General features: G+C 39.7%; 1 long non-coding RNA gene across 1 annotated transcript; it reads right to left on the reverse strand.

The window, feature by feature from the left end:
- Positions 1 to 2,236: 2,236 nt before the first annotated feature.
- On the reverse strand, positions 2,237 to 3,157 carry LOC147556944 (uncharacterized). The gene is made up of 2 exons (XR_015233661.1): positions 2,500 to 3,157; positions 2,237 to 2,454 (listed from the first exon to the last, which is right to left on the reverse strand). It is a non-coding gene; the product is annotated as an uncharacterized LOC147556944 (long non-coding RNA).
- Between the last annotated feature and the right edge of the window lie 11,714 nt (positions 3,158 to 14,871).

Below are 14,871 nucleotides of genomic sequence, written 5' to 3' on the forward strand. Positions count from 1 at the left end.
GGGGTGAAGCCGTTGCATGTGCTGTATACTTGTTAAATAGATGTCCCACTAAAAGTGTTTATACGAAGACAACGCAAGAGGCATGGGGCTACTACAAGCCTAGTGTATCTCATTTAAAGATATTTAGATGTATTGCTTATGCAAAGATACCGGAAGCAAGAAGAACAAAACTTGATGACAAAGGTGAAAAATGCATCTTCCTTGGTTATAGTGAGCAAACAAAGTGTTACAAGTTATTTAATCCAGCTACCAATAAAGTTCCCCTTAGTAGAGATTTTGTATTTGAAGAAGAAATGACATGGGGATGGAAAGGAAAAGAAACTATTCAAGTTGAACTTGAACTTGAAGGTGAAAAAGAAGAAGAGGCACCAAAAGAAATTCAAAGAGAGCAACAAACACCAATGTGTAGACCATCATCTTCATCTCCATCATCTTCCCCATCGGGAGGAAGTTCTAGTGAAAGACCAATGAAAACAAGAAGCTTGAGAGAGATTTATGAAGTTATTGATAATGAAGAAGAAGTGAATTTATGTTGCTTTCTCATGGATTGTGATCCTATTAGTCATGAAGTAGTCATTCAAGGAGAAAAAATGAAAAAAAATAATGGATGAAGAAATTAATACAATTGAAAAGAATGATGCATATGAGTTGACAAAAAGATACAAGCCTATTGATGTAAATTGTGCATACAAAGCAAAGAAGAATGCAAGTGGTGAAGTCCAAAAATACAAAGCAAGGCTTGTAGATAAAAGTTACAAGCAAAGAGTCGACATTGATCTTAACAAGGTATTTATTCATTTTGTTCATATGAAAATATGAATCTATATAGTAGGTAAATATTCATGGAAAAGTTATCAATATGATGTGAATCGACAATCTTGAATGGTGTGCTTGAAGGAGAAAAATTTGATGAACAACTTTTGAAGTATAATATCTTTGAATGATTGAAGTGGATGTTTAGATATGAAGAGTTGTGGAAATTTGGTTTAAGGGGGGATGTTGAAAATTGGATTTACACCAAATTGGGCTTGCTTTAAACCAAATTGGACTTTAAACCAAAATAGGGCTTGGCCTCTTTATTAAATTAAGTGAAGGTAGAAAACAAAAAGAGGGTTCAAGAAGTAGTATTAGATTTGGGCATTTGGTTCTTGATGCACCCGAAAAGATTGCACACCCAAGCGGAGGTATCAAGTAGTAACCCGGCAAAGCCAGGGTCGATCCAAGGATAGGAAGGTAATCCGGATATCGAAGGTCTTGTCCGTCGGTTTTAGTATTATTAGCTAACTTAGACTAAAACGGAAAGAAATAAAGATAAAGATGGGGGGGTTTGATTGATTTAAGAAATAAAAGAAAGCAACTAAAACTATTAAACAATCAAATTAAATGGGTGAGAGAGATTCGAGAGAAGAGTCGGAGGAACAAGAGTCGGGAGACGGTAAGAGTTGATTCGGGCAAAGGTTAATTGAGACGGATACTTCGATCCACAAGATCGATAATGACAAATACTAAGTATCTATTCGCATAAAAATGTAACTAACTTCACCCACATTGACAATCCTAAGCATCATGTGTCTAACTAAGCATAGTCGATCAAACGTCACTAAGCATCGGCTATCAAACTTACACACACTATCTAATGAATTGAAAATGAACAAGTATGACACTGATAAGTATAATACGTCAAACTAAGTATAACCGATCAAACGTCACTAAGTATCGATTATCAAACTAAGTACGCATTATCAAACTTTGTGTCAATGGACGATTACGATCGAGGCTTCTAGTTTATACAACTAGACGAAGTCAATTAAACTCACATGTAAACAAATAATAAGTCAATCATCACATTCAAATCATGCTTCAAGAGTATCCGAATACGAGAGTTCATGTATCGAAATCCCAGAATCTATAATGATAAACCTACAACTACGTATTGTCCGATCTAATGTGTCAAAATATAATCGATGTTCGACTCCTAAGGTGATGTCTATAAGTACTACGTATATCCGAAGATCATACTTAGTCAAACAAACGTCTAAATCGGTTAATCCCGAGTCAACGAAAGTGTCGCCTAGTCGCCTAACTATGTGAAGTGCATGACAAGACACATGAAATTATGACTTAGACTACTATCGATATCGAATACCTCGTTTCGTCTATTAACTATGCGAAGTGCTTGACAAGACACATGAAAATACGATCAAAACGATAATCGAATCAAATGAACATCAATTCATAATCAAAACATCAAATCATATTAAACATAATCACAAATTCATCACATTTCATCTCATATAATCGACACACTTGATTTAGCTAACATGGTGAATAAGTAATAAATGAAAAGAAGATGATGAGAAATCCCCCTTTTTCGATGTGGCTCGAGGCTAGGTTTGTCGAGAAAAATGAGTCTCTAAGTATAGTCGATCTCCCGTAGCAATTTTCTGGATTTCCCTTTAATAGTGAACTTTGGGTGTCCCCGAGTAAAAATCAGATTACCCCATAGCACCCATCATCATCTTCTCCATCTCAAGAACATCCACCATTAAAGCTTCACCAAGCTTTCTCTCTCTAAAGATTTTTCATCCAAAATCAAATCAAACTACATGGGAAGATAGATCAAGACATGGGGAGTAAAAGCCCTAAGGTTTTGAATCAAGAAAGTTGCCGGAACACCACGAAAATCCGATTAAAGAAAGTTAGGTTTCTGGCCAAAATCAAGATTTCCGACCAAAGGAAGCTTAGATCCGGCCCATAGATGCTGTCCCGTGCCAAACCGAGCAACCCTATGCTAAACCGAGCTGTGCGCATGCTTGTCCTAAGCTGCCTGGCCGTGAAGCTGCTTGTGCTGCTCGTGCACAGCAGCCGACGACCGAGCTGCAGAGCGCCCAAGGAAGCTTCCCGCAGCAGCTTCCTTCGCGTGCTGTTGCTATGCTCCTTGCGCTGCTGCTGCGTGCTGCCGACGAAGCTGCTGTCCGGCCGAGTCCCGTGCCGGCTATGGTGCCGGCCAACTTGGCCGGCACCCCTCCTTCTCTTGCTCTCTCTTTCTTTACCAAACCCTCTTTCAACCCTTGCTTTTGGTGATGAAGAACCAAGAAAACCCTAACTTTCTCTCTTCCTCCCAAAACTTGTGTATTGTTAGAATGAAGAAGAAGATGAATAGTGTCTTGACCCTCCCTTTTTACTCAAACCCTAGACTTAGTCAAGACTTGACTTTGACTCAAACTTGAGTCCATAAAGAGGGTGCCTCCAAAATCTCTTCCTTCTTTCATCTTCTTTGGGCTTGGGTTTTGTTCCTTCATATCTAGGCTCTTGGGTTTTAGACTTGGGCTTTAATCTTCACTTGGAAATCAAGGGGGGTGCCTTCATAGAATCTTTGTTTTAAGACCGAACCTCGACTTCTTTCTTCCACAACTTCTCCATCCGAACTCGGAATTGACTTCCGTTTTCATCGTTAGACTCGTCTTTGACTCCTCTTGTCATATGATTTGCTTGAAATATTTTTCTCTCGTTTTCGGCACATGAAATGATAGTAACAATTCGTTCCCTTTATTCCGGTTTACACGCTTAACTCCAAAATAAGTACCTAACATGAAAAACACATAAAATATTATTGATAACACTCGAAAATGACTAATTAGTCTAAGTTAGGCTCTCCAAATGTGACATTTTCGTGTCACATCAGTTCTTAAGAAGAAAAATAGGGTTTCTAGTGAGAAAAACAAGTGAATGTTTAAAGAGTTGTGGTTTAGACAAGAGATTGGGTTGAAGATGCTTGTATCCAAGGTAAGTACCAATATCAAAATTAATTTGTTGAAGAACTAAGTTTTTGTTGATTTAGTTGAATGTGTGTTGATTGAAGCTTATTGAATGAAAAAGATTGAGTTGATTTAAGTATTGGTTTTATTACTTGTGTTATTGTGATTATATACTACTTAATCTCCAACACTCTCTAATCTATCGATTGTATGTGTTCCTTATCTCAATTACGGTTTTATCAGGTTGTTGTTGATGCCAAGGGAAGAAGAAGATCCGATTTCACCAAACTTCTTCAAGCTTCCAGATTCGATTTCATCAAGGTTTCTTCAAGCTTCCAAATCCGATTTCACCAAGATTTCATCTAGCTTCCAGATTCGATTTAACCGAAATTTTATCTAACTCCCAAATCCGATTTTCAATCTGAGTTTAAGTTGATCTGGGTCTTCAAATTTCTTCGATGGAGACTAGGGTTCTAAGCTATGATTGTTCCTTCAAAGATTAGGAGAATTTTAGAAAGAGAGAATGTCAATAATTTTAGAGAATGTTAATCCATGATCATTTCAATGATTAGGTGAATCAACCTATGGGTTATTTTCAACATATTGTTAAACATATCGATGAACAAAAATGGAATAAGGAGAATATACCTCATAGCGGAAAGAGAGAAAGAATTGATGTATGATTGTAATTGCAGGGCTCTGGGAGAGATGGAGGAAAGATTAGTAGTAGGGAATGTAATGGCCGATGCACTTAAGTCTCTTGTTCTAATGGAATGAAACGACTGGAAAAAGAAGACTAAAGTGTCTATTAATTAAAAGAAATTAAGTATCCAGTTCAATGACATTAAGAGAGAAGAATGTGGGAGGACATGTACATTTACTGTATTTAAGGATAAATGAGTCTGATGCATCTAACTGCTCAAACTTTATCTAAAACAAAATAGACCATCACGATGGTCATAGGGTTTGTTAAATAGATTTACTGAGTAGGTGAACAAATTTTAGTTTTTTGAGGTATGTAATAGATCTAATGATCAAGATTTGAGGAAATCACCCTGATAGTGAGAGCTAGGACCAGGGGTCAAGGAGAAGCCCTAAATAAACTTCACACATGTAGTGAAACGACGAAGAAATTATGATGTGGCGTGAAAATGCCACATTTAGGTCACTTAACTTTGATTAGTTAGTTCCTTTCGGGTTCTATTTCTAATTATTTATGTGTTTTTATTGCTAGGTAGCTTATTTGGGATTTGGCGTGTAATTCGGAATAAAGAGAGCGAATTATCATATTTTCATCTTATGCGACAAAAGGGAAGAAAAGAGCACCAGGGGTATTTTGGTCATTTTGGTCAAATCAGAAGTCAAACAACAAATAGAGTCAATGACGAGTCCGACGGTGAAAACGAAAGTCGAATCGGAGTTCGGACGGGAAAGTTATTAAAGAAAGAAGTCCGGGGGTATTTCAGTCTTTTATGGAAATTCGAGAAGTAGAAAGAAGGATGGAGGCACCCCCTTGAATTCTAAGTGAAGACCAAAGTCCAAGTCCAAAGCCCAATAGCTAATAGAAGAAGGAACCAAGTCCTAAACCCAAAGAAGATGAAAGAAAGGAAGGAATTTTAGAGGCACCCACCTTTAGGGCTTTTAGTTGTGGAAGGAAAGAAAAGTGGGGGCGGGACTACTATTCATCTTCTTGAAGACACAACCAGGGAAAAGGAGAGAGAGGGAGCTAGGGTTTGGGGGGTTTGGAGTGTTCTTGGTTGGAAAGTTAGAGAGAGGAAGAGAGCTTGAAGGAGAGAAGGAGGAGTGCCGGCCAAGTTGGCCGGCACCACAAAGAGCTCGGGACAAAGAAGGAGCAGCAGCAGCTGGCCCTTCTTGCTGCAACACGAGCTGCCATTAGAGCAGCTCGGATCTCACGCCGGCAGCAGCTGCTCGGTCTTCAGCCGCACGGGACAGCACCATGGATGATCGGGAAGGTCGCGACTAGGCTCGGGAAGAGCATTACCATGGCCGGACTTCATGGGACAGCAACCTTCTTCAACCTTGGCCGGGTTTTCTAGGTTTTTCCGGCCACTCTTTTGGCCGGAAATCTTAGGGGTTTTAGTGGGGTCCTTCTTGCCTTTATATCTCTTGTGTTTGATTGTTGTTTGGTGTTGATTTCCTAGAGAGAGAAAGCTTGGGTGAAGCTTTAATGGTGGTGATTTCTAAATGAAGAAGATGACTATGTTGCTATGGGGAACTCTGAATTTTGTTTGGGGACACCCATTATGCCCTGTTAAAGGGAAATCCAGAATTTTATTAAGGGAAGATCGGCTGCACCTAGTTACTCATATTTTCCGACGATCTTAGCCATGCGCCTTATCGGAAAAGGGAGATCCTCTCATCATCTTCTTTTCATTTATTACTCATTAACCATTTTTAGCTAAATCAAGTGTGTCGATTATGGGATGAAATGTGATGAATTTTATGACTATGTTTGAGATGATTTAATGAGTTTGATAATAAATTGATGTTTTCTTATTTTGATTACTTGTTTCAATCGTTTTTCATGTGTCTTATCAAGTATTTCGCATAGTTAATCAATTAGGCAATGTGATCGATGGTTCGGTTTTGTTCGTTTAGGAAGTTTATTTGACTAAGTATTATCTCCGGACATACGTAGTGCTTATGAACATCCACTTTAGGAATCGAGACTAGGTTTTTATCAATCCATTCGATTAGACCGTACATAGTTGTAGGTTCACCACATCGGATTCCCGGACCTCGACACTTCTCTTACTTGTTGTTCCCGACTCTTGTTCCTCCAAACTCTTCTCTCAAATCTCTCTCGTCCTCTTACATTGATATTTTAGTTTGTTTTACTTACTTTATTTTCTTATTGCTTATTTGATCATAAACCTCACATTATCTTCGTTTATTACCGCTTTTATCTAAGTAAGGCTTTGATATCTCAACTGACGAATAAGACCATTCGATATCCAAGCTACATTCCTATCCTTGGATCGATCCCGGCTTTGCCGGATTACTACTTGATACCTCCGCTTGGGTTTGCAACCTTTTCGGGTGCATCAAGTTTTTGGCGCCGCTGCCGGGGATAGGTTTAGGAGTTGGATATAGGTTGTTTGTTTTGTTCATTAGTTTAGGGTTCGTTGCTTACTTAGGCGTTTTTGTTTTCTTTTATTTTCTTAGTTTCTTACTTTCTCTCTTGTTTTTTTTTGTAGGTACCTGTACTTCGAAAAGAGCTAAAAACAGACATTGGAGTGGAGGAAAAGAAAGGAATCAAGAAGGGTAGGAAAGTGAGAAGCGGAACAAAGCAAGAGGCCTTCGCTAGTATCGTATTCTATTCTCTCTTTCTTAGTTGTGTTCAATTGGTTGGAAAACTCTTAGTTTCCATTCATAGTTTGTGTGTTATCATCATTGAACATAGTTGCATAATATCGTCTCATTGGTACAAATGGCAAATTATTATAATGATTGGCCTTACGATGAGGATGGTGACTACATCGGTGATCCACATGCCATTAATACTAGTCGACCACCTAGAAGTCTCCAAGATAATAGACATGCATATAGGCATGGTCCGACTAGTAATAGGAATAGGCGAGTTGAGTCTGACCGACCTAGGATGACCATGGGCGAATATCGACAAATGTATGGAGTCGGTCAGACTAGTAATGAATATGGTCTTAGGGATTATGAGCATGAGGGTAACCAACCCCGTAGGAGTCTTCGAGACTATCAACAAGCATTTGGGATGACCACACCTTCATGTATGAATTTGTCATTTGATGATGCCCGTAGTTGTATTACCAGTGATCGACCATGTCGAAGTCTTCGTGACTATCGACAAGCATATATGAATGGCTCATTTAGTGATGAAAATAGCCGACTTGATGATTCCACTCAAAGAGTCGAGCCTATGTATCTACATGAGGGTAGTGAAGAAAGGACCATGGAGACCATTAACCCGGTTTGTGCTATTTGTGCGAGCTTAAGCCATTTGACCGAGTATTGTCCCATGCCCCGTGTTCCGCGAGAGTCTTCATCTAGTTATACTCATATGTCTTATTACGAGGAGACTTCTCAAGATAGTCTCCAAGCATTTTTAGAGTACCAGACTAGATTTAATCGAGATGTAACTGAGATCACGGAATGGATGCTCAAAATTGTTGATAGAATTGAGTCGGAGCTTATCGTCGACGAGGAAGGGGTTTTCCCACCCCAAACTCAAGAAGAGACTAGGAATGATGGTGAGGGTAATACACCTAACCCTAGTCTTAATTTAAATGTCGAAGATGCTCCTGGTAGACCCTTTGAGCATGAATTGATCGATGACCCTTATTGCTCGCTACCTGGACCATTATCGTCTCACCATGATAGGATTACACTAGACTTCGATGTTCAAAATGATGGCTATATGAGCAGGTTTGGGAATGACACTATTCTAAACTTTCCGAATTTTGACACTTGTAAGGAGTCAGTCTTAGATGCCATGTTAGGAAGGCCTGATATTATAACTGACTGCGAGGCTCTAGATGCCTTTGAGGATATTGATGACGTAGTAGTTAGAGACATGTTGGATAGATTTTCAGACCATTTACCTAAGGAAATCATGGACCTTAACTTGGTCCCCGAGCCTACTGCATTATCCTTAGAGCCTCGTCTGACCTTCCATACAATCTCAGACTCGATCGTTGATCCCTTTTGGGACATTTCAGATGTCTTCCCGAAGACATCTATAGACATAGTGGATGTTTTATCCACTAAGCTTGCAGATGATTTTATGCCTTCGACTGACCTCTTGACCCTACACTTGGATGTTGATCCTTTTGATGATTTCTTAATCTTCACTCCTTGTATATATGCCTACTTAGTGGATTGTGCACCCACTAAGTTTGGGGATGGCTTCTTTTCTTTTGTCGTCTCAAGTGCACTTCTTTACGTTGATATTATTGTGAGACGATTAGCACCTGTATATATTTTTATTTGGGTCGATCCCCAAATCTTTCGTCTTTTGCTTTATGATCGTTGAACCGATTAAGATAGGTTTTGATGTTTGGGGGTATCATCTCTGGAAACCCTCCACGAGACAAAACTCGTGCTCTCGTTCGTATGAGAGACTCAAAGGCTAGTTGCATAGCTTGATGCAATCGAGTGATCCCGCGTGAGTGGTCATTTTTATATGGTCATGCTTATGTTTCATTCTTATTCTATTTATTGATGTGTTAGGAGCGTTTCTCAATTTGTATACTTTTGGGACGTGGTTCGTTCCAAGTTTGGGGATGGCGATGGACTTATCATCAACTTGGAACTCGAATACTTAAGTCTTGGTAGTATCACTTTTTATCTCCTTCGGCTATGGTAATATCCGTCCACTATTCTCTTTAACTTATTGTACCTCTTATCTTTTGGTGAGTATATGCTTAGTACATTGAGGACAATGTTAGTTTTAAGTTTGGGGATGGGGATACGACCATTTAGTCGCATGACATCATGACCTTAGATTTCAAAAGACAAGAGAGTTCAACAAATTGACCAAATTTGAAAATTTTTGGATAGATTTGGTATGATTCTAGTGGTTTTCTTAAGTATGTTGATGCATGTGGTTCTTTCTTGATAAATCTTATGCATGCTCTTAGTCTTTTCATGAATGTTTAGCCCTTTGGTGTTGGTGTGTTATCATGTGAGTAGCATCTTAAGGAAGAAGGAACACTTCTAAGTGACCTAAAATAGTCATTAGTGGAGACTTAAACCCATGTGAGATATCTGAGCCTTTTTATTGCTTTTGAGTGTACTCTTCCGCGCTAACTCCGAGTAGAATGAAGAGCTACTCAACTTCGCAACTTTCAAAAGAGCTTAGACGATCTCATGAGCTCAACTTCCTTAGCCACTAGGAGTGACATTAGGATAGCGAATAAACCTTACTCTTGTAGTCCATGAAACCCGATAATGGTGTCAACTTTAGGGAAACGGATACTCCACCATCCATTCATCATACTACTCTCGAGAATGAAGGCATGAAAAGTAAAGAAGAAAGGATGTGAAAGCAAAATGTGAAAGTAAAGGTGATTTGTTGAGAATACTAGTTGTATTTTTGTTTTGGTGTTTAGGTATGTGTGTAAAAAAAAGAAAAGAAAGGGAAAGAAAATAAAAAAATGAAAAAAAAAGGAAAAAACGAAAAAAGGAAAAAGAGAAAAGTGAAAAGAAGAGAAAAGAAAGAAAAAAAAAAAAAAAAAAGTTTGGTTATATGTGTTATTTTGTGTTTGTGTAAGTGTTATGAAAATAAAGTATTCAATGCAAGAAGTTAAGTTTAAAGGTTGTTTGAGTGTTCTTTTATCGTTGAAGGCGTCGACATTCTCGGGATTTCATCATCTTCCATTCCATCACTTGTATCCGTTTACCTTTAGGAGACATTATTAGAGGGTAGAGTGGGTGAGAAGGGTGAGTGAGCTTCCCCATTCCGTTAGTGGTTATTTCCATTCCTAAGAGATCATTTCGTTTTAGAACTTGATATCCTCATTTAATTTTTGTATGTGTTGAGTTTACTTTATTCCATGCTCACACATGAGAGTGAACCATTAGATTCCATTTTGAGTGATTTCATGTTTAAGAGCGTATGACCGTGAAGCCAAAGTCGAGGCGAAATGTGCTATGATAGGAAACAAAGTTTTGTTACTTTAGACTTGGATGATGCTCATGATGATGGGACACTTGCACTTAAGTATGAAACTATTAGTGAGGAGACTCTTAGCATGCTTTTGTGTTTATTGGTTTGATTCATGTGTTTGGCACACTTAAGTCTCTCACTTGTTGATCGTTACCTTATTTGCATCGATAGTTCGACTCTTATGTCTTGTGAAAATCTAGAACTTTGTGGGTGTATTCACTGGAAACCCTCACGAGACGAGACTCGTCCACTAGGGGTAACCTAGGGGTTTAACGGCTTGTTGCATACGCTAAATGCAACCGGGATGCCTCCGAAAGTGAGTTAGGTTTACTTTATTGTCTTGTTTTGTTTGTTGCTCGAGGACTAGCAAATTCTAAGTTTGGGGATGTTGATGTGGCGTGAAAATGCCACATTTAGGTCACTTAACTTTGATTAGTTAGTTCCTTTCGGGTTCTATTTCTAATTATTTATGTGTTTTTATTGCTAGGTAGCTTATTTGGGATTTGGCGTGTAATTCGGAATAAAGAGAGCGAATTATCATATTTTCATCTTATGCGACAAAAGGGAAGAAAAGAGCACCAGGGGTATTTTGGTCATTTTGGTCAAATCAGAAGTCAAACAACAAATAGAGTCAATGACGAGTCCGACGGTGAAAACGAAAGTCGAATCGGAGTTCGGACGGGAAAGTTATTAAAGAAAGAAGTCCGGGGGTATTTCAGTCTTTTATGGAAATTCGAGAAGTAGAAAGAAGGATGGAGGCACCCCCTTGAATTCTAAGTGAAGACCAAAGTCCAAGTCCAAAGCCCAATAGCTAATAGAAGAAGGAACCAAGTCCTAAACCCAAAGAAGATGAAAGAAAGGAAGGAATTTTAGAGGCACCCACCTTTAGGGCTTTTAGTTGTGGAAGGAAAGAAAAGTGGGGGCGGGACTACTATTCATCTTCTTGAAGACACAACCAGGGAAAAGGAGAGAGAGGGAGCTAGGGTTTGGGGGGTTTGGAGTGTTCTTGGTTGGAAAGTTAGAGAGAGGAAGAGAGCTTGAAGGAGAGAAGGAGGAGTGCCGGCCAAGTTGGCCGGCACCACAAAGAGCTCGGGACAAAGAAGGAGCAGCAGCAGCTGGCCCTTCTTGCTGCAACACGAGCTGCCATTAGAGCAGCTCGGATCTCACGCCGGCAGCAGCTGCTCGGTCTTCAGCCGCACGGGACAGCACCATGGATGATCGGGAAGGTCGCGACTAGGCTCGGGAAGAGCATTACCATGGCCGGACTTCATGGGACAGCAACCTTCTTCAACCTTGGCCGGGTTTTCTAGGTTTTTCCGGCCACTCTTTTGGCCGGAAATCTTAGGGGTTTTAGTGGGGTCCTTCTTGCCTTTATATCTCTTGTGTTTGATTGTTGTTTGGTGTTGATTTCCTAGAGAGAGAAAGCTTGGGTGAAGCTTTAATGGTGGTGATTTCTAAATGAAGAAGATGACTATGTTGCTATGGGGAACTCTGAATTTTGTTTGGGGACACCCATTATGCCCTGTTAAAGGGAAATCCAGAATTTTATTAAGGGAAGATCGGCTGCACCTAGTTACTCATATTTTCCGACGATCTTAGCCATGCGCCTTATCGGAAAAGGGAGATCCTCTCATCATCTTCTTTTCATTTATTACTCATTAACCATTTTTAGCTAAATCAAGTGTGTCGATTATGGGATGAAATGTGATGAATTTTATGACTATGTTTGAGATGATTTAATGAGTTTGATAATAAATTGATGTTTTCTTATTTTGATTACTTGTTTCAATCGTTTTTCATGTGTCTTATCAAGTATTTCGCATAGTTAATCAATTAGGCAATGTGATCGATGATTCGGTTTTGTTCGTTTAGGAAGTTTATTTGACTAAGTATTATCTCCGGACATACGTAGTGCTTATGAACATCCACTTTAGGAATCGAGACTAGGTTTTTATCAATCCATTCGATTAGACCGTACATAGTTGTAGGTTCACCACATCGGATTCCCGGACCTCGACACTTCTCTTACTTGTTGTTCCCGACTCTTGTTCCTCCAAACTCTTCTCTCAAATCTCTCTCGTCCTCTTACATTGATATTTTAGTTTGTTTTACTTACTTTATTTTCTTATTGCTTATTTGATCATAAACCTCACATTATCTTCGTTTATTACCGCTTTTATCTAAGTAAGGCTTTGATATCTCAACTGACGAATAAGACCATTCGATATCCAAGCTACATTCCTATCCTTGGATCGATCCCGGTTTTGCCGGATTACTACTTGATACCTCCGCTTGGGTTTGCAACCTTTTCGGGTGCATCAAATTACAAATCGATCTACAGGTCTAACTAAGCTTTTATTTTGCAGAGAGAATTAGTAAGTTAAAACATGCATATTAAAATAGCTCTGAATTAAACTTTATGTGCAGGATAATACACTCGGGGCAAAGCGTAGTAAGATATGAAAATTGCATTAGTAAACCTAGGGTCATTCTAACAAAATAACAAGTGTTTTTTTTTTTTTTTTTTGTGGAACAACTCAAGGGTACAAGCAAAAGGAGATGTAAAGTTCATTCGATGAAAAAAGCAATACAAAAAACAACGGGCACTCAAGAATCTCAGAGTCCCTCTTCGGGTGGAGAAGGGTCTTGAGGACCACCAGAATGATGCTGATGAACGGAGAAAGTAGAACCCTCTTCAGAGTCATCGTCCACTTGAACTACCGAAAAAACAACCTCATAATCCCACTCGTCGTCACTTAAGGATAAACTCTCCTTAATTCCCCTTTTAACGGCAAGAGTGGTAGCAAGCTCAACCACCTTGTCCTTGCTGATCTGACAAAGAGGGAACCCATTAGGAGCATTGAAACGGTGAGCACATTCCCAGGCGACCTTAAAGCCCAGTTTACGTTGCTTCCTCAAGACACCAAAAAAAACATCTCCACTTTTAAAATCTCCAAGCACCTTCTCCCGATTCAGATTAGTCAGCTCGAAGATATTGCGTCGAGAGGTCTGGACTGAGAGCTTGTCCTTGTCCCTTTGGGCCAGAAGACTAGCATCCTTCCCCTTATATGCCTCGAGCTGTTTACCAAGAATAGATATACGTGAATTTAGTTGCTCAGATTGCAACTCTGAAATAGACTCCAGTGCTCGGTTTGAAGCTTCCAACTGTCTTCGTCAATAGATACGATCTTTAAATCAGAGTCTAAAACCTCAGCCTCGGCCTTGAGGGTTCGAAGCTTCCAGCTCGAACTATTGCTTCTGCTTTTCCAGATCTTCAATACGATTCAAGTAAGTAGCAACATCCTGGCTAACCCGAGAGCCCTGCAGAAAAGAAGAGTAAAAAAGGAAAAGCTAAATCCAAATAAAAGAAACAGAAGACAAATTCACAGCACATACCTCGCCCTGAAGATGATGCTCATGATAATCCGCTATGATGGTCATCAAACGACGGAAGTCCCTGGGACACTTGGTCATTTGAGACTTCAATTCGGGGGCACAAGGCGCCTTCCCTTTATCAGCCCTGGAATTACCACTGGCACCAGTCCCGAGGAAGACGGCTAGGGACCAGATCTGACCCGTTTCCGAAGAGAAACTGGAAAACAAGAAACAAAAGCAATAAATAAGAAGAAGATCAAGATGTTATAAGATCAAGGACGAATCAAATGATTTACCTGGAAAAGCAGAAATTACTCTGTCACAAAGAAGAGCGTGGTAATCAACAATTTTGTCAAGAACAACCCCTGCCCCCCCTTTGTCCAAAGCATGGAGGGCCTTCAAGCATTCAATGTCTCGAGGGCCAAAAGGAATCTTGAGGAGTTCAGTTGGAAAATCAGGAGAACGAAGAATAAAGCCGAAATCCTTGGTCGAATATAGAGGACGGATAAAGAAAATCTTCCCTTATAATCTATAGGGGTAGGGGGAGCAAGAATGAAAGTTCCAGATCGAGAAGCATAATAATACAAAAAATGGTCATTGGTCTTTGCAACAAAAATTTGATCAAAAGCATAAAGACTGAGCTTCTGGTTCAGATGACTGCAGATCAAGAAGAAGGCCATGACAGTCAGCACAACATTAGGGCTCAGTTGGAAGAGCAGAAGACCATAGAAATTTTGCACCTCCGAAAGGAAAGCAGGGAAAGGTAAAAACAAACCTAGCTCGAAGAAAACCTCATAAACCTCGACTCGACGTTCAGAAGTGAGGCAGATTCGTTCCTCAGGAGCAGGAAGTAGAAGTTCGACATCATCGGGGATCAAATGCTCGTCAGAAGCGAAGTAAGGTCCTCCTGGGTAATCAAGCTCTGATAGCGCATTGGATCAGAGAAGGAGAGATCGGGAGTAAGAGCTGCCATTTCTCTCAAAAAGTAAGGAAGAAAAGTAGCTCGCAAGAACAACAGAAAAAAGAAGTTTGAGAAATAAAGGGTAATAATATATCTCTAAGATCGGGGTATTT

This window comes from Eschscholzia californica, unplaced genomic scaffold, assembly GCF_041429995.1.
Source record: "Eschscholzia californica isolate CP2 unplaced genomic scaffold, dmEscCali1.0.p SCAF_2, whole genome shotgun sequence".
Classification (NCBI taxonomy): Eukaryota; Viridiplantae; Streptophyta; class Magnoliopsida; order Ranunculales; family Papaveraceae; genus Eschscholzia; species Eschscholzia californica.